Source organism: Miniopterus schreibersii, assembly GCF_964146895.1.
Source record: "Miniopterus schreibersii genome assembly, chromosome: 17".
NCBI lineage: Eukaryota > Metazoa > Chordata > Mammalia > Chiroptera > Miniopteridae > Miniopterus > Miniopterus schreibersii.
In genome coordinates, this window is record NC_138117.1 from 32,505,989 (window position 1) to 32,530,996 (window position 25,008).

General features: G+C 46.1%; 1 protein-coding gene across 1 annotated transcript in view; it reads right to left on the reverse strand.

The window, feature by feature from the left end:
- PAG1 (phosphoprotein membrane anchor with glycosphingolipid microdomains 1) overlaps positions 1–17,196 on the reverse strand; it is a 99,207-nt gene extending 82,011 nt beyond the window's left edge. Inside the window, exon 1 of the mRNA XM_081116658.1 lies at positions 16,799–17,196. The gene's annotated coding sequence lies outside the window, so the exon portion shown is untranslated. The remainder of the gene's footprint in view (positions 1–16,798) is intronic.
- Between the last annotated feature and the right edge of the window lie 7,812 nt (positions 17,197–25,008).

The following is a 25,008-nucleotide window of genomic DNA, read 5'->3' on the forward strand; positions in this document are numbered from 1 at the left end:
TGGCCTTCCCGCCTCCAGAACCGTGGGAAATCACTGTCTGCCATTAAAGCCACACAAGTTGCAGTATTTTGTAACCAGAGCCCTAACAAACAAACACAGAATGCTTCCTAGAAGTAAGGCCAATGCCACCTTTACGATGGAGTTAAATCTTCCAGATAAACCCATCCAAGACCCTGTCAACAGAAGAAAATAAAGCCAAGCCTTCCGCGCACTTTCAGACGAGGGCCAGCAGGTGACCGATTGAAGCAAATGTGTCCGCAAGCTGCTTTTAAGTAAAATTCCGATTTATGCATGTGCGTTTCACTCTGCAACCCTCGCCACCTTCTCGACATCATTTCCCAACTTTTGGTTCAAGAGGCTCACAAGAAATAAATGATTCGTGGCAATGGAAAGCATCCTAATTTTCTGAGAGGCCCAGTGCTTCAGTTTCTAGGTCTATGGGTGACTGAAAAAAAAAAAAAAAAAAGCTACCCTGTAACACTCAACTTCTTTATGGAAAAAAGGCAAAAAGAGACTCAGGAAGACCTCTAAGATCAAACCTGTCCTTTGCCTATAAATTCCCCCCATTGCCCCGAACTTAAACTCCACCTTTAAGGAACAAAATTAAACTTTGTTTGGAACTGAAAAGCATCTGTGGTGCAATCCTAAGATGGGGTGCCCTGACCCTGGGTTTGAGAGAAGGGCCATGTCCACTCATAAGGCACGTGGACCCACAGAGGTTTCCTGGATTTGCAGGTGATCTTCCCATTTCCACACAGGCTGGGTGACCCACAAAAAGGGAAGTGGCTTCGCCAGCAGTAACATGTGCCAGCGGTGTGACCCTGGCCAGGTGCCCATCACACTTGTCCCATTTCCCAGTCTGAGATCTTCGGAGAACACACTTCTCTCCCTGGGAGGCTGTGAGAGTGAAACTGGATACTAACGTCACAGCCCCATCCTTAGACATGATGTTTCTCCAAAACTGGCCCATGGACTCTGTGCTCAGACACTGGAGGCTTCCAGAACCTGGGGTCCCACTCCACGTCCTTGGGTCAGGATGGGGTCCAGAAAATGGCCTTTAATAAGTATTGTCTCAAAAGTAAATTAAGGCTGGCTCCCTCAACAGGCCGTGAGGCCTAATCTGGGTCTCGACGGAGGACAGATGCCAAGCCTGAGGTCAGCATGTCCGCATCCAGCTGGTGCTGCCTCTCCTGCCCTCCAGAGGCTCCCTGGTTCTAGGACCTGAGTCCAGCTCGAGGCCCCAGGGTCCCCGTCCCTGGCTCCAGTTCACCTTGTGTCCTGGTCCAAAACGATTGTCCTAAAATACCACCCTCTGTTCCCGAGTCCCCAACCACAACTCTGCTCTCCTGGTGTCCAGGCTGGTCTCTCGATTCTAGCCAGCCCTGGTTGTTTCATTCACATGTCACCTTAAATGTCACCTCCTCAGAGGAACTCTCCTAACCGCCTGGTCACTCCCAGGAACGTAAACGTGGCTCACTTCTCTGCCTAGAACCTAACACCTGCCGGCATTCCCTGTTCACATGGTTGTCCCCTCCCACTGGGTGCCTGGCACACTGTAGGGACTCAATGAAAGCATGCTGATGGGTGAACACGCTGATGCATTACTGGCCTGCACACCAGGCCAACAGGTAGAAAAGGTGCATTTCTTACGTGGAACAGGACGACTGGGGACAGAATTTGCTTTGGGCAGTGTGTGTGCTCAGGGGAAAGTGTTACAGAAATCCAATTACTATAAACGGACCCCAATAAAGTAGCAGCATTTCAATCACTCCTATATCTTCACGGTAGTTTGAAAAGTGAAGCTTCATTTTATTATTGCTTTTTTTGCACAACTGTATTTTTCATAAAGTTCACACGAGATGTGCAAACAATCAGCTGTGCATGCTTGTTATCAATACCAAAACCCCCTCAATTAAACCTTCCTGCCCACTGATAAAATACAGGTGTTGTCTCTGGAACAAAACTTCCCTTGATAGTGCAACAGTAGAGGCCAGAGAGAACTGGGAAGTCTTTCATGTCCTGGCCTTCTGGGTCTGGTTAGAAACTGTGGGACAGCGGGCACCGCCCCCCCCAGGCTCCTGGGTGGATCTGGAAAAGGGACATGTGTTCTGCCCTCAGAAAGTCGAGAGAAAAGGTTGATAAAGGGGCCACTCAATCGCGCTGGCCTCCAGCTCCTGGACTCAGGTGTAAGGAAGGATGTCAGAGACCCAGAGGAGTACTGAGAAGGAAGGAAGCTAGAAGAGATGACAGTTCCGTTTCAGTAGTGGCCTCCTTGGTCCCACTCATTCAGAAAAATTCTCTTCTACACAATAGGTTCCCTTTCCTCTGGGAAAAGCCACGTGAACACCTGCACCTGGGGACGTGGCTCCTGTGTGTGGCGGTCAGTGCGTGTCAGGTGAACTAGGAGCCTGTGAGGGAGGAGGCCGTGTGGCTTCGGTGTACAGAGAGTTACAAAGAAGGAAAGGCAGGAATAGCTGGTCGCAAGTCAAGAGGCCGAAGTTGAGGTTGTGAAAGGGAAGGGCCGGCCCCTGGTGGCCGGCCTCCCGACATGAGTGCTGCCTGCTGGGGGCACAGGGATTTACTGCTGGGAACACAGTCTGAGGGGGAGACGGTGCCACACCAAAGGGGGGCTGTGGGTGTCACTTACAGAAGTAAGGAGAGCAATGAGGTAGCGTCTTTGTTCGGTCTCTTCCCTTCCCTTTTCTGACTTCCCCGTGTCTCCTTCCCCAGTGACTGTCTACACAACAGACGGTGGACAGGAGTCACATTCTCCAAACTGCTGGTTCTGCATCCCCCGGGAAGTTTTCAAAATCCACCAAGGTGGAGGCCCTGGGGCACGCTGATCACAATGACAGGGGGTGAGTCCCGGGCATCTCTATGGATCAACACTGCCTGGCTACGGGCTCATGGGCCAGGGTGGAGAACCAGGGCTGAAGGGCAGCTGTACAGAAAGAAGGGGAGAGAGAGGGGACAGCGATGAGGGGGCCCCCAACCCCAACAGAGGGAAAGCACCGGCGGGGCACAGAAAGGGTAGGGGGCCCTGTGGAGAGAAGGAAAGGGCCACCATGACCGCAGGAGGCCCCGGGGCTGTCAGCCCTTTAACAACAGGAAATGTGGTAACAAGAAGAAATGTCTGCAAACTCAGGAAGACACTGCACAAGGGAAGACAGGTGCAAAGCCAAGGCAGGGCAAGGGTCGCTCCTTCAGGACGGGAGACGGGAGAGAAAACGATGCTTGCGAAGAGGCTGTGAGAGCCCAGAGGACAGTGTCGGACGCAGCTGGAGTAGGGGATGACTGTCAACCGAGACACTCAGGATGAAGTCTGTGGTAGGAGAGGCGGGCACGGACTTCCACGGCCATGGCAACAAGTCAGCATCCTTAGATAGACATGTTGGTGTCACTCTTGAAGCAATTAAGAACATTCAGTGTCGTCCCTAGAACCTGCCCCTGAGTGTCCGTTAAAGCACCCCAACCGCCATCCCCTGCACTTGGTTGATTTCAGTTCACAGGCCCTTTAAGATCTTCTGACAGCCTTGACGGCGCTCTGAGCCCTCTGAAGGCAAAATTCTTGGATGTCCCTGTAAAGGCACCATTTTTCTCTGACCCTGGCGCAACACCATGCTCTGCAATTTCCCCCAATGTGCAGAAATTGCGTCTCCTTGCTTGTAAATGGGTCCCACAACCTGTAATATGTTCTGCCTAAGGAACACTGCCTAAGAGCGTGAATGCTACATACAAACAAAAGCAAATTGCACACATTGGTTGACATACTTATTCCCATTCCTGATGGGTGTGTAGCTACTGAGGATGCACGGAAACCAGTCAAAACCTACGGCCATAATCACAGTTTGCTGCGTACCTCCAAAGGAATGTGAACATTAACAGAGATGTGAAATTTATGGCGAATACTAGCAAGGCTTACTGATTACCATCAGGAAAGATATAGAATGTGACCATGCCGATTTTTTAACAATTTGGAACAAGTCTGAAATGTCTTGTTTGGGATGGTGTCCTGGTTCTAATTTGTGAGCCCATGCCATTTTCTGCATGCCTTTATCTTTCCTGAATTCTAAATATCTTCATCTCAAGAGAATTTACTCTCATGGATTCTCTACTTTGGTTTTTATCTCTTCCTATAGCTGTTTAGTCTCACTGCCCAAAGTTTTGTGATGGGTGTGAAGGTTACCAAGCATGAGTCTGGGGCTACCTGGAACGACAGCTGCCATTGTTACCTTAGGAATTTTCTTCAAGGGCATCTTCTTGACCCAACAAAATTATCTTCATCTTCTGGGGCCCTGTGCCTGGGGAGCTGGAGTAGATGAACATGGCTATAGACTGGACCTACAGCAGGGAGGTGAAACCACAAACCACAAGGGCATGTAGGTCTGGCGGCCATCACATCCACGCCTGGACTTCATCCACTGAAACTGAACAGCTAACTTGGTATTTTGTGAAGTCTTAATGATGTGAAAGAAAGACAAGTCCACCCATGGCTAAGTTGTATGAAATATGTGGGGGGCAGAGGAGTTGGGAAGAAGATGGGACAATTATTGGAAATTAAATATCTTGGGATAAATTGGGACAGGTTCACAAACCTTTATCCGCAATTTTGAAAGGCAAGATTTTCTGAAAACAGAGTTTCTTTGTTCCTCTGCTACCAAATAAATTTGTTCCCCAAAACTCACCTGGACATAAAGTTATCTGGTCTTTTTCTGTCCAACAAAATGCATTTGTTCACTTTGCTACAGAAATTAGTTTCCTGAATGCCATGGGAGTATTACCCGATGCCCAGTAAACGACCTGTATTACCTTTCTAAAAGCTGAATTCTCAGACATCTGGCCCCAAAGGGTTTGCTTTTGGCTAAGAGATTGTTGACTCGAACACAACTCCCCAGACAGGTCAGTTCCCTGGATTTAATCCTTCTATACTTTCCCCACATCCTGCAGGTATTCGCCTGACCTCAGCTTTTCAGCGATTTCTGTAACTTTATCTTAGCAGACAGATTCGCCAGGTACAAAACAGGACAAAGATGAAGAACGGGCTTTTTTATGCCACGTACATGTAATGTAGCCCCGATGCTGCAGTAAACACCTGCCTTTCTTCTCCTTCCCACATTTTCAGCTGCTTCGTCCTACAGTTCCCAAAACCAAGTGTGCCCATGCCTCACTGTAGCTCGCCTATGGCACAGGTAACGTGAAAAATATAAACGTGGTGCTGATCTTCAAAAAGAAGATATCCAACTAAATTTTATGGTAAAAATTAATATTCCAAGTGAAATGTCCACAGGTTTTCTAAAAGGCAAATCTATAGCCCTAGAAAGGGAGACGTAACAGAGGAATGTTAGCAGTTGCCTGGGGCTGGCCATGGGAATCAGGGTGACCGCACACGGGCACAGGGGACCTTTTGGGGATGATGAAAAGACCCTGAGACTAGATTGTGACGACAGTTCCATAATTCTGTAAGTTTATTAAAAATCAGTGAATTATACACTTAAAACAGGAGACTTCATGGCATGTAAATTACACCTCAATGAAGGTGTCAAGAAAACACATGAATATCCTAAATTTCTAACAAAACACCTTTTTGTCAACGCCTCCTGGTGTTTTCCTGACATTTCAAATTAACACCAGTGGAAACGAGGAGGTGGGTAAGAAATGGGACGTATTAATGATTATTAAGAGCAAATGAGCAATTTCACCCACAAATGACAAATATTAGGTCTAGACAGAGAACATGATTTTCTTTCAGGTATTCCCCTATATCTAGCAAATGAAATCTCAATTATTTCTATTTTAACATGCCACACGGACACCTCTAATTACAGGGTTTATCATATCAAACAGTAGTATTTTCTTTACCTGTTATCTTGCAAAGAGAGTATAAACTCCTGGGCTCTGGGGTTATGTCACAGTCTTCACTATTTTCAGGATCTAGTAGGTGTTCAATAAATAATCGTATCGAGTGCAATGATTTCTGCATCAGAACCATCTATTATATTTCCATTTGCTTAAACAACATAAAGCAAATTTAACCTGCATTCCCTACCTTCCAGGTCACAGCTTCTTAGCCTTAGCACTATGGGGCCAGATTCTTCCCTGGGGGCTGTTTCATGCCCTGAAGAATGAACAGCAGCACTGCTGGCCTCTACCCACCGGATGCCAGTTGCACTCCCTCCCCAGCTGTGACAACCAAAAATGTCTTCAGACAGGGCCTAGTGTCCCTGGGGGGCAAAATCGCCCTGTGAGAACCACACTTCTAAACAGAGTGTAAGATCTAACCAAACTGATATGTTCATATTTCAGCAATGCCTTGTTATCACTTCCTGAAGTGGGCAAGAACACCAAGAAAGAAAAAGCACATGACTAGCAAAGGATGATCCTGTGACCACAGGCCTTGGCACATTGCGGGGAGAGGTAAAGGGGAGAAATTGTTGTGTTTTTAAAAATTTATCTTTATTATTGAAAGTATTACAAATGCCCCCTTTAGGGTAGAAATTGTTTTTACTCTCCTTGTAACTGTGAAGCTGCAAAAGGCTCGTTCCCATCCATGGCTGACAATTTTCAGGATACGAGGAGCTGGGAAAATACATAAAAGAAAGGGCCCCATGCCAAACAGCCTGTAGCTATCAAACAGCAGAGAGAAACACTGGGCCGTTTGTTAAGAGTTGTATCTAGAACAACTCTGAAAATGCTATTGACTATTTGTTAAAAGAAAAGCTCTCTAATAATTCAGTTCCTGACTTGAATTTACTATTAGCAAATTGTTCAGCCCATTGGAAAGGTTAAGAACTGTGGTGGCAGAAACCATTAAATTAAGTGTAGGTTTAATACTTCAGTGTTTTATTTTTCTCAGCAGCCGTAGCCTTGAGCAATCCTGTTCCATGCATCCCAGCACAGGGCCTGAAAAGCTGTTGTCTGTATTGTATGCTCTACACCAGACTCCACATTTTTAGTTTCAATCCTGCTTTGGTCACATTGAGCATTTCACACTGATATTAAAGTTCAAGATGTATATTTTGGGCAGAGTAACTGTTATATAGCAAAGCAAAGAGAAGATATTCTTGGCACTATCCCAATATGTTTAAATATCTATCAAGATTCATAATAGTTTACTCCAAAGCATCTTTATTTTTTATTTAGGAAAACAAAGGGGTATATTTCTAACCTCAGCACCAACCATTTGGGCACTACAAGCAATACCATACTAGTTTCCATCCATTTCTATGTTTCTTATCATTTGTTACATATAAGAGAAAGCTACAGTAGAAAGGTACTTGCCAATTCCTAACATTTGAAAAGGAAGCATATCTTTTTAAATTCTGTTTGTAAAAATGTGTGCCTATTGGTAGACAGAAGCAGGCTTAAGACTCAGAAATATTAAGCATGTAATTTCTAAATCCACTAAGCTAAAATGCAAAAGCTCTCTATTCAATCAAGCCCTTGCTGCGAGCATAATTACGGTATTCAGATTAGATGACTCATTTAGACATGTTCTACCACGTCAAGTATACACAACACAAAAATGTCTGAATAAACTTCAAAAGGAAGAAAAAATGGCAATTTAATTATTCTTTTTAGAAAATGAGAACTCCTACGACACAATATTAAAATTCTTACTCATGGAAAGATTAGTAGGAAATGCAGCTTAAGTGTTCATCTCGGGAGTAATGTAAATCCAGTAACATCAAACTGAATCAACAGGACACTAACTGAGCCGTGGATTCTCGTATTTGCATTTGGGTGAAATTGGGACACATGATGCATGAAGTGACCAAATTAATTTTCATTTTACTTCATTGCATTTCTTCACATATTATTATAAATATAAAATCAAAGATAAAATACCATATTACTTTATATTGTTATTTAAATGTTCATATGCCTATATGGTGATCTCTTAACCACCCTGGGAGAGGCTACCATGATCCGCTATGTGTAATGATCATTACTAGAACTCTGATAGTTGCCTAACATTTTTATCAAACTTTAAAAAATTTACAAATGTATGGTTATTTTTAAAAGTCAGCACTAATAACAAAAGGTCAAACCACCAAATGTCACAAACGCATAAGCCCGTTTGGATTCAATTTTTCCTCCTAAAGCTAAAATGCCAAACTGGTACCACGAAGATAGAAATTGAGAATTAAAGATAAGGGCTGGTACCAGCATGTTGCTACTTGCTAGAAATTGCTTTCATCCAGAAACTGCCATTTAGCAAGGCTTACAGATTTTTATTTTTGGTATAAAATAAATAAAATATAAAAATAAAGAAGCAGGGGATAAATTTAAAATAAGTAAATAAAATGTAGCATCATGAACTTTTCAGTCATAAAATTCTAGTTATATTTCATGATTCTAAAAGTACTGTGTATGAGCAGCTTCAACATAAGGAACATTACCTAAATCATAATTATAGAATATCAGGAGCCAAATATCAGCTGTAAAACTAAAATCAGCCCTTTAGATTTCCCCTGCATCACTTTACACCGCTTAAGAAAAAGCAGTGCTTTACAATGCTTTAATTCCTTGGCATTAAGTGGGTAACACGATAGCTGCTTTGGCAAGATAAAGCAAGCTACCTCACTTAATGTATTTGGAGAATTTGAGAATAATATCATAAAAGGAGAGCCGATAGATTAAACTTGATTTGGCTGATTTTCATTTCATACCACACACACATGTGGACACAGCACTCTTCTCCGGGACAACACCCATCGCAGCAACTAAAAAATCAATTTCCCTTGTAGCACAAACAGAAAGTTTAGCTATGATAATTCTGCTGTTAAGAACGCTGAATCCTTTTATCTCATAACTCGGATGCTTTTTGAAAGCTTTTAAGATAATGAAAAAAAGTAAGATGTTCATTTGTGAAAGAAGACGTTCCGGCAGTGCGACTTAATCACATACATTTGCATAAATAACCTGTGGCCCATCAAAGGTAGATGCTGGTGCTTCGAGCAGACTAATAAAAAAGTCTCTTAAATATTCCGCCCCCCAATTTTTCTTGAGTAGCTGTTCAGAAAGACACAGGCATCATCATGATGGAGTGGCAAGAACCCAGGGTTTGAGGTCAGAACACCTTGTTTTGGGTCCTAGGAGCTCTACCACTTAGCTGTGTTATCTCTACGCAGTCATCTGAGTCCTATATCTCAATTTCCGAGGGTCGAAATTAAAGGACTAAAAGGGCAGGGACTGAAATGCCTGGCGGTAACTAAAACACACAGCGACTATTTCCATGATCTCCAAACGCTCCGGTCTGTCTGTAACATAATAAGGCCTCTTTTTAGAAGACAAGTGAAAATTATAGGAAATGGCACTCAATATATCTCAAATAAACCAATGAGCCAAAAAGCTCATTAATAACTATAAAAGGATTGGTTCAAAGGTCCAAACCCTCTAAAGAAGCTATGACCGAGATAAAAGCTTAGTTTCTGTAAACTGTCAAACAATGTCATTTATCATGTTCCCTTTCCGGGTGCTCATTCATGCATACAATGAGATGGGCTGGCTTTGCAGAACCAAGCATTTGGGCACCAAGGAGGTGACTCTTTCTTTCTTCCCAGTTTCCCAAGGGCCTGTGTTTCTCCACAAGAGAGGAAAACGAGTGAAAGAGGAAAATAAGAAATGACAACTCTGTCCTCTAAGCAGCTTGATATCCAGGCTCACACTTTGGTCAGGATTTTACTGCTCTTTCCTTTACCCCATCCCCATCCTCCGTCCACATAGTAGGTCTACATGCTCATTGTCAGGCAGTAAAAGCCACATGAGAAACGGCCACCTCATATGGGGACAAAGCAAGCAAACAGTCAGACCTGTCCTTTGCTCCCTGCTGTTCTTTCCGTTTCCCTCCTTCCATGCAGCTTCCATCCCATTGAGCAGCTCATTCCACTCTGCTTCTGCCTTCTGCCACTTTGTGTCCCAGCAGTTGTCAGAAACTTCTCTATTATTACTGCTCCATCTCCTTTCGTCCGTGCATTCTCCCAGGCAGGGCACAGTCTCAACCACCACTTCCAGCTGCGAGCCCCTGTTCCCAGCTCAGCCTGTGTCCTGAATCCAGAACCACAGGCCGGTGCCATCGCCTGAGTCTCAGCCCTGGGGCCTCGCGTCATACACGCTCACAAATGAATTCACCACCTTCCCCTGCATTTCTGCCCTCGTCTGTATTAGCTGTCATGACCAATGGCCCCTCTGTCCATCTGACTACTCAAGCCAGAGACCTGGGAGTCACCCTTAAAGTCACCCTCCCTCCTCCCATCCCCACGCCTCTCAGTCTGAGTTCAGACCTTAAACCCACACTAGGATTCAACAGCTTTTTCACAGGCTTTTCTTTCTGCGCCACCCCCATCCATTCTCTAAGAAACACCCAGAGTGATCATTCTTAAAGAACAACCTAAAGCAATCAAATTCATCGGCACCCAATGTGGCCCACGAGCCCCTTCCTAAAGCGGCTGCCCCTCGCTCTCCACCTCCAGCATCGCCCACCACCTGCCACGTGCACCAGTCACAGGGACAGGCTCTTCTGCAGTCGGCCGCCCTCTCCGGTCCCTTCACTGGAACTCTGCTCCCTCTGTCAAACAGTTTCTGCCAGCCTGCTCCATCCTCAGCTGCCCGGTCCCCCCAACTCGCTTTCCAGACTCAGCCCCAGCCCCACCTCCTCAGGGAGAGCCCCCCTGGAGCCAGGGACCCCTGCAGAGCCAGCACTTTCATGCCCGGGCTCCGACTGCTGCTCTGGTCTTTTGCCCTCATGAGACTGAGACTCTCGAGGGCAAGGGTGGGAACCTTCTTAGGTATGAGGCTGCTTTGCCAACAACATGCCTGGTGTCACATCCATAGGTACCTAGTGAGGGTAGAAATGACACACATCACTCCCACTGCATTTGACTCCGGCACGGCAAGGCTGCTAGTGGCCGAGGGTGGGAAGCAGAGGCTCCCAGCCCTCGTCGGAAGGTGGCGGGGAGAACAGTAAGGCCCTCGGCTCCCACCCCCACGTGCGGAATGCGGAGGTGGAGGCGTGCCACGGGTAGCGATGTTAACGACTGGATTTTTTGTTAATTAAAAAAAAAATCAGTCTTGTGTGGCTTCATTGCTTCTGACTTATAACATGAACTGCCTCAACATCAACGTCTCCCAACAGTGTCAGCCACAGTGGGGGTGGTGCAGGGATGAGCACAGCTGGGGGAGAAGGGCTGGAAGGAGCAGAAGAGATGTGAACAGTAATGGTCACGTCACAATTCAGCAAGACCAGACGCCCTAGGACTCATCTGACCAGGCAAGTCTTAGAGAATAAATTCTAAAATTAATAAATAAGAGAATAAAATCACAGGAAGCTTCCATATGCAACCCTGGGGCTCTGGTAAGAGTAAAATGGCAGATGAGGGCCACGTTGACTGAGTCACACCTTCTGGTACTTTCAGAAAATCAACTGAAGTTGATCAGTTGCAAATGAATGCATGACATGGCACACAGGGACTGGGTCCTTTGAAACTGGAGGGGAAGGTCCAAAGCTGCTGCTGATCAATTAAAAACCAATTTCACTTTTACTTGCCTGCTCCATAAGGTTTCAAGTGCTCTGTATTTAATGTACAGGCTCCCAGTCAGGCCAAACTTCCCTGTCCTCTGAATAAAGTCTACGTTCAGGAAACTGAACTTTTCATAAATTTTTAGTCACTCACAGGTTTGAAAACTGTTCAGTCCTAAAAAAATCAAGGATGGGGAGTGGATGAGACATCCACAAGACATGCTAAAATATTATAACAATAAAATAGCAATAACTCAAACCCCGGGATGTGAAGAACTTACCAAATGAATATTGGCTCCTGAGTCAAATCAAGAAAAAACTAGGGAGGTGGAAATCAGGACAAGGGTTTTGAAAATATTACCGTTGGTGCTAAGTTCTGTGTTTGGGCTGCAGTTAGAGCGGTTATATCACTGCACAGGTCTGATGCCTCCCTTCCGAGACAGCACGCCTGGAACTTACTTGTTAGACATTTGCATTCATTTACTTTAAAAACCTTAGCCTCATTGTAAATGACACCTAACACTGTGGGTAGTATGTTCATTACTCATCCCTTTTTTCATTTAAATAAACTTTTTTTAAATCAATGAGAAAATCTCAGGTCTCTACACTTCCTTCTTTATTGAGAATCATGCAAACATATGACTCCAAACAGATAAAGTTAACAGGCCGCTCTAGTAGGTCCCATTATCAGTTGAGGGCTTTGGGCTTCCTATTTCACCATGTGAGCATCTGGGTTTCCTTCCTGAGCTCACTGAAGGGACTAAGCTTAAGCTCTTCCTCCACAGAGATAAGCAGATCATAGTCAATGCCAGCTGCTGGCCTTGGGCAGGACCGGGGACACAGCCCGATCCCAGGGTCACTGTCCGGAGCAGGACACAGTGGAGGATTATTTTGAGAAGCACAATTTAGGACACCTATACAACAGCTTAACTACCAGGGAGGCTCCAAAGTTGGTAGCAGTAGATGCTGTGTAAGGAGCCCGGGTCTCATCAGACAGCCCTGACTCCACTCTTGGCTCCAAAACTCACTAGTGTGACGTTGGACAAGCATGCTGACCTTTCTGGGTCTCAGTTTCCACTTTTGCAACAGAGGATAATAAAGTCACTACTCTCTAAGGTCACCCTGAGAATTAAAGTAAATACTGTATGTAGAGTTCTTAGCATGGCAGCCAGCATGGGGTAAGTCCTGTGCTAGTCTTGTGCCATTCCACTTCTCATCCAGAAGGCACAGCCAGTGAGGACTGGAAATGTGGCAGATAAATCACACTCGGAGCTGTCTGCCCCCCACACCCACCCCGTGCTCTCAAACTCAGCAATGCCCCAGCCTTGAGGGAATCTCTCAGCCATGCTGCCTCTGAACTGCTTGCCCGTATAATCAGAAACTTGTATAACCCTCTCCCCAACCCCAACACATAGCTCGGCGATGTATGAGGCAAGAGCTCCAGAAACATAATCAGCTCCTGACTCCTCAAACCCAAAGCCAAAATAATTCAAAATCGTAGGTGACTGTGGAGAATCAACTCTCGTCATGCGTTTATGTCCATATTAAAAGTAGCTGGCGCTCTTGTCCATGTTGATGGCAAGAGAAAGCCGATGTCAGAGGAAAGCGAGATGGAAATTTGGAGGTAACCACAGATAAGCCAATAAGCACACGGCCCAGACAAGAAATAAAACAGAACTATGTGTAAATTCTGAAGAGTTAGTTAAAAGTATATTATCGACCCAGCTAAAATCACAAAGGGGATCGGGGCAGATTTTACTACAGAATAACATAGAACAGAGGAGCATTTGAAACCTAGGTGTTGATTGAGTAAAAGGGGATCTCTGAACCCTGAAAAGGAGAACCACACATGGAGCGGGAGATAATTCAGAGAGACGTGGAGAGCCTCCATTAAGATCAGGCGAGTGCTCCTTTAGGCACACTACCTGGGGTGGTGTGCCCAGCACACGAGGCATCCTCCTGGAAGCTCCCTCCCAGAGAGATTTTATTTTATTTTAAATGGAGATATAATTTGCCATATAACATTATATTAATTTCAGACATAAAACCTAATGAATTGATATCTGTATATATATATAGAGAGAGAGAAATCACCATCACAATAAGTCTAGTTAATATCCACACATTTACAGTCTTTTTTCCTATGATGAAAACTTGTCAGGTCTACTCTCTTAGCAACTTTCCAATATGCCACAGAATATCATTTACAGTCCCCATACAGAGAGTTTTGATTTTTGACAAAGAAAGCCCCCTTGGAACATCTGTCTTGAAGGACTCCCAGTGGCAGGATGCATTAACTCAGAGGTGTAATTAAATATTAAATCAGTCTGTGAGTGCTCTGTTGTCTCTGTGCCTTATACAGCAATATGATTTTAATATCTAGAAAAGAGTCACTATTTACCAAGAGCCAGAACATCAAGTAGTATCTGGATGGTATCTGAAGAAAGCCACAAAAGCACCGGCCTGTCAGTCATTCCCAGCCTCTGGCAGTCAGGTGAGACGGCCCACAGGCTGTGGACCCAGCTTTGACACAGTGCTGCTCACCGGGCCCCGGACACTGCGCCCCACGACAGGTGCAAAGGCCGTGAGGAAGCATGCTTATTTAAGGTGAGGTGCAAACTACCTCCAGGTCTGAACAGACAGCACAATGTGCGGCAAAGTGCCAGGGCTCTGCCTGCCGCTGGAACTGAAGTCTCGCTCGGAGATGACATGGTTGTGCATCATTGCTGCCATAGCGGTTTAGGCTGTCTGGACCACTGCAGCCCCATCTGCAGGCAGGAAACCAACCGGGGAGCCCCATCCTCCACTGTGAGTTGCAACCTCATACCAATTTTATTTTCTTGACTTGCTGAATAGACCAATAAGGAAGTAAAAAGCCACAGGGTCACTTCAAACTGAAGGCGAGCACTCCAGCACCTGCTGGCACCTCACCCACCCACGAAGGTGGGCGTGTTATTCAACACTAATTATGATAATAGCCACAGCTCCCCGTGGTGGAGATCGAGGTGGTGAGTGCTGTTTAGCACTTTGCATACTTTAACGTGTAACCTCAATGTCCTCATCTGTAAATTGAAGATAATATCGCACTTATTTCATTATGTTCTTATGAGGATGAGAGGAGGAGAGACGGAGGCAGCACTGGGCAAGTTGAGGCAGCAGGGTTTCAAAGAACAGGGTTTGAAACAACAGACACGGGCTAAGATCCCAACTCTGATTTCTACTTTTGATCTCACTGAGCTTCAGTTTCCCCATCTCCAAAGTGGACATGGAGTCACCTACCTCAGTGAGGAAATGTGGGAGACGGGACGTCAGACACCAGCCTGGTCTGCATCCCTGGGAGGTGCCTCGGAAATGCTTATACCCTCTCCCCTATTATACGCGTGAACTGATTTTGTTCTCCTGCATCAGCAGTCATTCAATATCGTCTGTAGTGTCCATTTCCTCTCCTCACGGGGATCATTTTACCCAGTTTCACGTGCCAGGAGCTGGTTCAACAGCTTCACGTCCATGAACTCATCTAATCCTCACCCAAGTCAATGAGGAAATGTTGTCATCCCCATTTCACAGATGATGACACTGAGGCACAGATTTTAGGTAACTTGCCCAGATTCAAACACATGTACCAGGGCCACCAGCCCGGCTCCCTAGTCTGCTCTCCTAATAACAAGGCAACAGGGCTTTGGGGGGGTCGACCTGCTTGGGATCCAAGCCTGGATATAATCTCTTTCAGAGATAAGCCATGGATACTCTCATGAATCGCAATGTGTTGACTAGACCAACTTTTCAACCTTTGAAATAATATTTTGTATATTTTCATAGAACTCTTAAAAAAATCTTTGTTTTTAAATGAGGTACCTATAACTAGTTCATTTTGTTCTCTATGCTGGAATAGCATAAATAAATGTTTTTCTAAAGATGACCAAAATAAATCTTACATTAAAACGTACCCATGAGTTTTTATTTCAACAATTATTACAAGTCCAAATTTATATATATAGATATATACACACACACACACACACACATATATATATACATACACACACACAGTCTTAATGTTACCTCTTTGGTTAAACTAATGACTTCCATATTAAATAATCTGAATAATCTCATTTCTAATATTCATTGTCTTAGTCACCACAGTACTATAAGGTACTTCAAAGTATACTTTTACAAATTTAATCAACTCAAATATTAAATATCAATGATGATGATCTACTGATCTGCTTAGAAGGAATCTCTAGGGGAGAGATGAGAAAGGAAGGTTAAAAAGTGCTATCCGTCAGAGTAGACAAGGGAGCTACCTATAAATCATGCTCTTTGTTTATTAGGATAGTTAAGCCCACCCGTGCACTTAACTTTCAGACTCCACACTCGTCTGGCATGACCAATTTCCACTTTTTCTGAAACAAAGGGGATGTGTTCAAAGAGGTCCTCGGCAAGCTGTCTGCACAATGCATGCCGTTTTAAAACATGACTTATGGATCTAATTCCTGGAGCTGCCTTGAAAAATATGCTGGGGTTTTGCTCCCATGCTCCCTATTAGGAGAAGACGCTCCAATCTAAAGTGTGCGCTGCGTTCCCGACTCCAGGCCGCTAGGTCATGTCAGCGTTTTCATTAAATGCTATTCGAGCTGGACCTTAAAACGAATGGAACTGAGAGCCAGGGCTGCTGGCACCGCACCCCATAGGAGGCTTACATAAGAGGCGCAGGACGTCAGGGTGAACCTCAAGTGTCATCTGTACCCCAGTCCTCTGAGGTTTGCCCACATTCTTCAAGTGCATGAAATCACATACACAGCAGATTTCCCACGTTATTCGCCTTATAGCACAAAACGCTGGGTTGGCATAGAAGTAGTTTTTAACCCTAAAGAACCGGGCTCAGTTATGGAGACGCTGGCAACTCCGGACCAGGGGAAGAGTGAACTGGGGCGCGCGGGGAGCCTGGAGGCTTAGCTCCCATCCCCAGGGACCTATGGCGCCCAGGAATATTACAGGGGCCTCCCCCATGCTTAGGACAGAGGGGACCGGACCCTGCGTTCCTCCTACCCCCGCACACACAGCCCAGGAGCTCGGAATGTGCCCGGCGGCGGGCGCCGTGCCCCGGGAACACCTGTCTCGCTCTGCACGTTCCCAGCTGGCATCCGCCCGGGCGCAGCCAGCCCGCGGGACCGCGGCCTCTCACGCGTGCGTCCGGCACCCTCACCTCCCCGAGCAGGCGTCCAGCCAGCAAGAGGTGCCACCCCAGGTTCCCAGAACGCGAAGACGATAAAAACCAACCTCCCGTCCGCACGGCTCCCTCCAACTTCGGAAACTGCAGTCAACTCGCTGGGACGCAGCAGGCAGGGCGCCTGCTTGGGGACCGCGCTCGGCTGCACGCGGCCGGGGGCCCCGCTCTGCACCAGCCTCCTCGGAGCCGTGGTGCCCGGCGGCGGCGGCGGCGGCGGCGGCTGCACCGGGCCCGGGGGGCGCGCTCCGAGCCCCTGGCGCGCGTCTCCCGATGCGAGGGAATCGGGGCTCCGCATGGAACGCGGCCAGACAGGACCGAGGCGCTGCTGTCCGCCGAGCCGCCAGCCCGCTCGCAGGCTCCGTCACCTCGCGGGCTCGCCGGCCGGCGGGGGGCGGGCACGGGGCGGGAGGGCACCGCAGTCCGCACCCGCCGCGGCGCCGCGGAGAATGACAGCGCCGAGGAGCAGCGGCCGGGAGGCGCGGGGCGAGTGCGCATGAGCCGGACCGAGGCGGCGCGTCACCGGGGGCGGGGCGAGCCGGGGGCGGGGCCACCGGGGGCGGGGCCACCGGGAGGAGAGGGGCGGGGCGAGCCGGGGATGGGGGAGGGCAGGGGCCGGGGCGCACCAAGTGTGGGCGCTGCCTGCTTGCCACTGGGCACCGAAAGTTTCCCGCCTCGGGCCTGGTGAGCTTGGAACTGTGCGGTTGAACTTGTTTGTCTCCAGAGAAGCACTGTTTTCTCCAAGTGGTCCTTGGGGCCCGGGCAAACCCACAAAAGTCAATTTAACTCAGGTTATAGATTAACCTTAAGAAGCTGGAATTTAGGAATGGGTGAAAAAGGTGAGGGGATTAAGAAGTACAAATTGGTAGTTACAAAATTGTCACAGGGGTGTCAAGTACAGCACAGGGAACATAGTCAATAATATTGTAATAGCTATGTGCGGTGCCAGGTGGGTGCTGGATTTATCCGAGTTATCACTTAGTAAGTTATATAATGTCTGATTACTGGGTTGTACACCCAAAACTAAAGTAATTTGTATGTCAACTCCAATTGAAAAATAAAAGTTATTTAAAGTCGGAAAAAAAAAAAAAAGGTATTTAGAGGACAATGGTCCTCTATTCTGGCTGTACATGAAAACAACTTGGGAAGCTTGTAAGAGCCCTTTGCCTTGGCTGCACCCCTAGAATCTTTGGGTGGGGCCAGGTGTCAGTGGGTTGTAAAGCTTCCCAGTAGGTCTGGGTGTAAGGGGAGAATCTTCATCTCTAACACGCTCTCAGATGATGTCAGCAAGGCAGGTCACATCCTTGCTTGTGAAGTGTGGTCTGGAATCCCAAGAAGAGCCTCTGAAACACTGGTCTGCAGAAAATCACCTGAGTAGCTTTTCAAAAATGTGGAGCATGTGCCCAAGCCCTACCCACAACGGTTTTGGTTCAGACTATGGAAAAAGGTGGGGCTCTGGAATTCCATTGTAGATGACTCTGATATGGGTGTTGTTTGAACCAAACTTCAGGATATGAGACCAGACACCTGAACTTGGGAATAGACTTTTGCAGTGAGAAGAGCCAAGCCAGGTGTAGAACTCAAGAAATTTAACCAGGTCTAAGTCCAATGGGTGCTTTATCTAGCTAGTCAAAAATGTCTACAATTATTATGCATTACTTACAGGAAAATATATGTTATATTAAGCACACCTCTATTTGTTACACATATCATTAAAGGAAACTGCAAGTTGGCTGGGGAAGGGAGCTGATTAGGAGGGGAGGGATGGAGTAGAGCTATCTGATGGCCTGTTGGACAGTGTGCATTGCAGAGGGAAGGGAATGTAGGAGGAAACAAAGCTTGGACTCAACCTGGAGCCTAAAAAGGTGCCTGAGAGAAGATCCAGGGACCAGGCTGGGCCTTCTCCCTATAGCACAGGGTGAAACTCGGGTGTGCAAGAGCTTATGAATGTATGGCCCATCACATACATTATCTCACTGAAATCTCACAATGGTCCTGTAAATTGGATAAAAAATATATTATGCCCATTTTACAGATTTAAAAAGATCGCTCTGCACATTAGTTGGCTCACACAGGCAGTGGAACTTGAGCAAGAGTACACATCTGGGTGTTGGGCGTGGCTTCTGTAACTAAGGAAAATGGTGACTCAGATCTTACAAAGAAAATGCTTTCTGTGTTTACTGTTCACATCCTTCAAGGCTGTGCCTATATTTTAAGTGAGAAAGGCTTTCATTTTTGGAGGTATGAGATGCATTTGTGCCTTCTCTCCAGTTTTGCAGCTGCACAAATTGGGAGGCAAAATGTCATTCTAAGAGCATCCCAGTCCTAGGACACCACAGCTTCCTTGTCGTGCAGGCTTCTCAGAGAGGTTCCGAGGGTGGCACTCGCAATTCCTGGTGTCAGGTGTAATTGCCACCCTCCTTTGATCCCTGCCCAGAGAAGCCAAGTGGTTTAGACAAAAATCTGGGACAAAAACCCAGACAAAAATCGCAGGCCTCTGTTCTTTTCCTCTGTTCTCCTTTCCCCAAGTGACCTACTGGAGACTGTTTCACATTTCTGAGTTTTTCATAACAAGAGTTGCCATTAGTAAATGAGAAACAAATGCACTTCAAAGCCTCCCCTTGATGCAGAAGCAGATTCCTGATGCAGGAACAATTCTTGTGCTTGTGGTAAATGCTCTGGACTCTGTCCCCCATCCGAGTAAAGTTTCAGAAGAAAGCGTGTGCTGCTTTCATGCAGTCTCCCGACCGGAGGTTCGCCCGGGAATGCTGTGCTGTGAACTACGCCCTACCCACCTTTATCTCTATGTCCAGTGTAACTCTTCCATTAGAGCTGCTCTTCCATGTGATTATGAAATTAAAAACAAATGAACAAATGCCTACTTAAGAAGAATCTCTGTAGACGAGGGAGCTGGTTGTGGAATTTCTTTAGTTATTAATAAGAAAAACATTGGAAAAAACAAAGGTAGTGTAATAGACCTGCCAGGACTTTGGGATAAGAATTAAGCCTGTTGGCTTAGGTGTTAAAAACTCCAACGAGAATATTTATCTGCACAGGATATGAATTCATTTGCATATTGACTTTAAGAGGTCCAGGATTGAATTACATAAAAAGTGGATTATTATGTCCCACTGCCATTGTATTTTGAGCCACATTTATTTGCATTAAGCACATGAAATGTGTACTGTTGGGTTCATGTTGACTGTGTCAATATTGACTGTGTCTGATTTTGAATTTGTTTCTCATTAGCCACTATATTGTCTGGCAGGAACAACAGATACATTTTCCCCTCTGAGGCCTGTATTGCTTATGGGTCAGCAAAGCCTGCTCTTTGACTGATAATTTCTTTATATAATTTCAATAATACAGATGCTGGCAACTCCATTGAACCCATTATCTGCTCATTCAGGAAGCTGTACCTAGAAGAGATTTTTATTAAACGCTTTCTGCTAAAAGTCACAGGCTTATCAATGAGCAGAGAAGTATTGGCCCCAAAATCTACCTCTTGTTAATTACATTTTTTCATCCATTTCACTCAAAGCGGTTCTTTGACATGAAAATCCTCTACCCTCTGCCTGTTTTATGGTTATAAACCAGACAAGAGAGCTGTGGGGAGTCCAAGGTGACTGGCAAACCCTAGACAAAAGTGGGAACGTAGAATTCAGTTTCACTAGGGAAAAATAAGGTTGCTATAAAAATTAATACAAGTTGTGCTTGGTTTTGGACACGGCTCATTACAAAGATTGCCCTGTTTAAACACTTGCAGCTGCCAGTAACTTCACTGGACCCATAACCAAATCCATAGTGAGATGTGGAGTGGGGCTGGGAGGGGGAATAAGAAGACTGACATTTTGTCTTTTTCTCCTGGGAAACTTTTGAACACTATTAGAAAGCCCAGTTCCTCTTGTCCTAACACAGGACACTTACAAAGTGCCTGAATTTCAAGTGTTTGCTTCTAAATTATTTGTTCTAAATAATTTGTTTAGAACTTAGAGCCGTCAATATCATAAATGACCTGGATTTTCAGGCTAGCTCTGAAATATGTTTAGAAACCCACAGGTAAATTAATATAGCCTTCATTGTCACTCCAAGCCTGAAAGCAAAGAGGTGCTGAGGAGGACTCTGGCCTAATGGCAAGAGTACGTTGGGCCTGGAAAAGACGGAATTTAAGAACTGAAGAGGCAGGCAGGCCAGGGCCTTTGCTGGTTAAGGAGCAGAGGCTGGGAGACTGGGTCTCAGTAGCCTCTGAGACAAAGGTGGGAGAAATAGGGACCCGTGACCCAGACGAGAAATAGCAGTTGAAACTGTGTCTGTGGTTTAGCACTTGTCTATATTTAAAGTGTTGAGGGTCCCATGTCTGACTTAATATATAGGGGAAAAAATGATGGAGACTAGATTATAAATCCCTTATAAATAGATGCATGCTTTAAAAAACTACTACAGAAACTGTGCATTCACTGTTAATCTCTACTGATGACCTACACCCTCCCCCCGCAACCAAGTTGCCCACTGGCAGAAGGCGGCGGCTGGTGGAGAGGCCACGTGCAAAGTGGGAACCACGCAGGATCGTCTGGCTCGGCTCCCAGCATCTCCATCTGCCGCTGGAATCACAGGCCTGCCGTTTTGACGACCTAACACGGAGTGACAGTAGCTTCGAGCACATAGTAGTTTCCTAATAAATGCTAGTTGTTAGGGCAGCTTTCTTTTTCTCTCCTAGAGTTAAAATCTGCAGCTAGATGGCTCCTGACCTTCATTCGATCATTGTCATGGAAGCAGTGATTCATTGTAGTTTTTAAGAAAGTGTTTCCCTTTCCCGACAGAAGACTTAAGGATGACTTCTGGGGCTCCTCTGGGAATGGGCATCTCATAGAAGAAGCTTTCAGGGGAGATCAAGACAAAGCCTGCTAATGTCACCCCTTGGCCTCACACGTACTGTGTGGAAAAGTCGGGGCTTATGACACGACACTTCCAGATCTTTCTCCTGGGAGACAGAGATTATGGTGGGAAGAGAGAAAAGACTGGGCTTACAAAAGTGAAAACAGAGAGTGCCTTCGGGAAATGTCCTTACAGTGCAGGCTAAAGAACAGGTCTGCCCATCCTTTGTCACCCTGACCGTCGCATTCCTTACACTTGCACCAGACGTCACCGCTCACGGCCTGCGGACGCTCGCACTGTGGACGGAGACTCCGCGGGTCCACTTTTTAATTCTTCTGCCTTTATCATTTCCATGTGAGACGATTCTTACAAACTTAAATTTTAAGTAAGCATCAGAGGAAACTGTGTGTTTCATCCGTCATAAATCATTTACCAGCTCACAAGCCAGAATTCAGGATGGAGAAAGGAAGCTGTGTCGTGTTAACGAGCGTTTCACTTCCCAGAGAAGCTGATCGCGCGGCCTCCGGAGTCAGAAAGGGCTGAACGGTTCCAGTGGCTAAAGCATTTCTGCCTTTTATTTTTGCCCTTGGCATGTTCATCTTCTTCCTCCATCCCCACCCTCTCAGCACTTTTTAGGCAAATGAGACTTTCCTGCTGTCAGTCCTGTCCCCTCCCTGGAGGGGAAGCCCTCTCTTGCTGTAGAGGAAGAAAAGATGACAGGCCCTGTTCTCAGGGCCGCCCTCGGCAGTCTGCAGAAGCTCCCTCACCTGGGGGACAGGGTCACGCTAGGAACTGTTATATTCTCAGAGAGTCAGCCATTAAGTGTCCCTGCTTCCCCGCCAAGGAGCAGCATCTGCCTTCTGCTCTACTCTCTTCCCGTCCCTACTCCCCAAAACGAGGGCACTCTTTAGAGAGGGACAGTGGCCAACACCAGCGAAAGTTTGCACACACTTGGCAGCGGCCAAACCTCCTGTTCAGAGCAGGCAACGCAGGCTCCTGCCATTTGAGAGGCTACTGGTGCGGTTGGTGGCCAGGCCCTCCGTGGGTCTCAGTCTTCAGAGGAGGGATAAAAGCACAATCTTGGAAAAACAGGGACCTTGGTGATTTCACAGCAGCCCAGCTCACGTAAGAGAAGAATTCCCAGAGGCAAAAGCCATAAAGTAAACCATCACTCCAAGATGTCTTGTAAAAACAGCAGTTGGTTTTAGAAATATTTAATCCCGAATTCCACCCAAGCGCACATGGTATTTCCTGTTTCTGGAAAGTCGGAGGGAAATTAAGCTCTGTTTGAAAGAAAGCAAGCAGAGCCAGATGTTGGCGCTGGTAATGACCCCCAGAGCCTCGAGCTCCTGTGGCGGCGGTCGGGGACATGTGGGACAGCTGTCTAAAGCCGTGGGAGCCTAATTTCTCTTGGCTAGAAAAGAAAGAAAGTGTAGAGGCTGTGTTGTTTATATATGTGAGGGGACAGCTGAGCCCGAGGGACATTATTTTGGTTTGTAGAGACGGTAACAATTTAAAATATTATTTATATTCCTTTGACATACTTTGTCCAAATCACATATTCAAAGAATGTTTGGTATCCAACCAACTACCCAGTACCATTCTAAAGGGGTTTTTTTTGTGTGTGTTTTTATTTAACAAAATACTAGACTGTAACATTGCACTTGTGGTTAATTTGATAGTAGTTTTCTTTGTCTATATTAATTCAAATTTTTTTCTGAAAATGCATGATGGGACTTTTGATTAAAGGAAACTTGGGTGACCAGGAGTGATTATTTCTGCTGGGTCTCTCACTATGCCCCACCCTGAATCTCCTACTTTGGTCAGAATGGTTTGCCCTTCATTGCTCCACCCCTCTATACTGTCTTAATTTTGCATTTCACTGTCTGTTTTTTTACTCAAGTTCTCCTCTCTCATCGCTGCCCTACAAATACCAGCCATACTCTAACGCCTAATTCACACCTCACCACATTCACGAAGCTGACCTGGATGGTCCCAGCTCCCCTGCTGGAGGGGTCTCTCCTCTGTGAGCTTCTGTGACGCCTACAGTTTATATCATCCCCATGACACTGCTTCTAAACTGTCCCTGGTCCTGGCACAGACCTTTCAACACCCTTGGGATTTCTCAAGTGATAGCAGTGTCTTAAGATATTCATAACAAATGGCTTTGGATCACATGCGAGTTCATGCTGATGAGATGTGGAGAGGAACCAGCCATGTGAGGAGAAGGTTGGAGCTTTCAACCCCCACCCCAACCTCTAGGGTGGGGAAGTGGGGCTGAAGATTGAGTTCAATCATGGGGACAGTGATTCAATCAATCGTGCCTATGTAATGAAACCCAGCAACCCAGGACACCGAGGCTTGGGGACCTCCCTGGTTGGTGAACATGTCAGTGTACAGGACAGGTGTGCACCTGATCCACAGGCACAGAAGCTCCTGCACTCAGCACTCTTCCAGACCTCACCCTGGGGACATCCTCATGTGGCTCCTTTGTATCCTTTGCATCAAAAACAGTAACCATAAATACAATGCTTTCTTGAGTTCTGGGAGTCATTCCAGCAATTTATTGTATCTGAAGGACAGTGCTGGGAACCTCTGAATTTGTAGCCAAGTCAGACAGAAATGCGGGAAGCCTGAGGACCCATTGCACCTGGCATCTGAGGTCAGGGCAGTCTTTGGGGACCTCACCCTTTAACTTGTGGGACCTGACCCTAACTCCAGTTAGTATCAGAATTGAATCGAATTGTAGGATACCCAGTTGATGTCAGCAAATTGGTGTCAAGAACACAATAGAGTAGTGAATTTAGGAACACACACCTTTTTGTCTTATTTATTGTGTTGTTAACATAGAGCAGAAATGACATCACCATCTCAAGATGAAGAAGAGAGCAATTGTATCAGGTGATCACATGCGTATCAGTCAGCCTGCAGTGTTGACTGACAGTCAGTGAAGTAATCCACAGGTTTTAGGGTGTGCATCCCATCTGTCCAGGTGGACTGTAAGCCCTCCGGTGTCAAGTCCACATTTCATTTCAAACCATGCCTAGTGAATGGCCTTAAAAATCTTAAGTACTAATGGCCTGCTTTACGGTTAATTTGCTAATGTACAAATAACTACTTATTGATGATAACGCTCGCTTTGCATTTCATGCCTACTTAACAGCCTCATCTCCCTGAACATTCCTTTAATACTCCTTGTTGTCTCCTTATTTCATAAATAGGAAAAGCTAAGTCATGGGTAAGTATCTTTCCTAGGGCCTCTGAGCAAGTGAGGATCAGACCAAATTAGGAGTCCACCTCCCCTGGGCTTCCAAGCCTGTCACTTAACTTGTCACACCCTCCTGAAGTATTACGAGCTGCTGGTCCTTTCCAGTTCCAACCATTATAT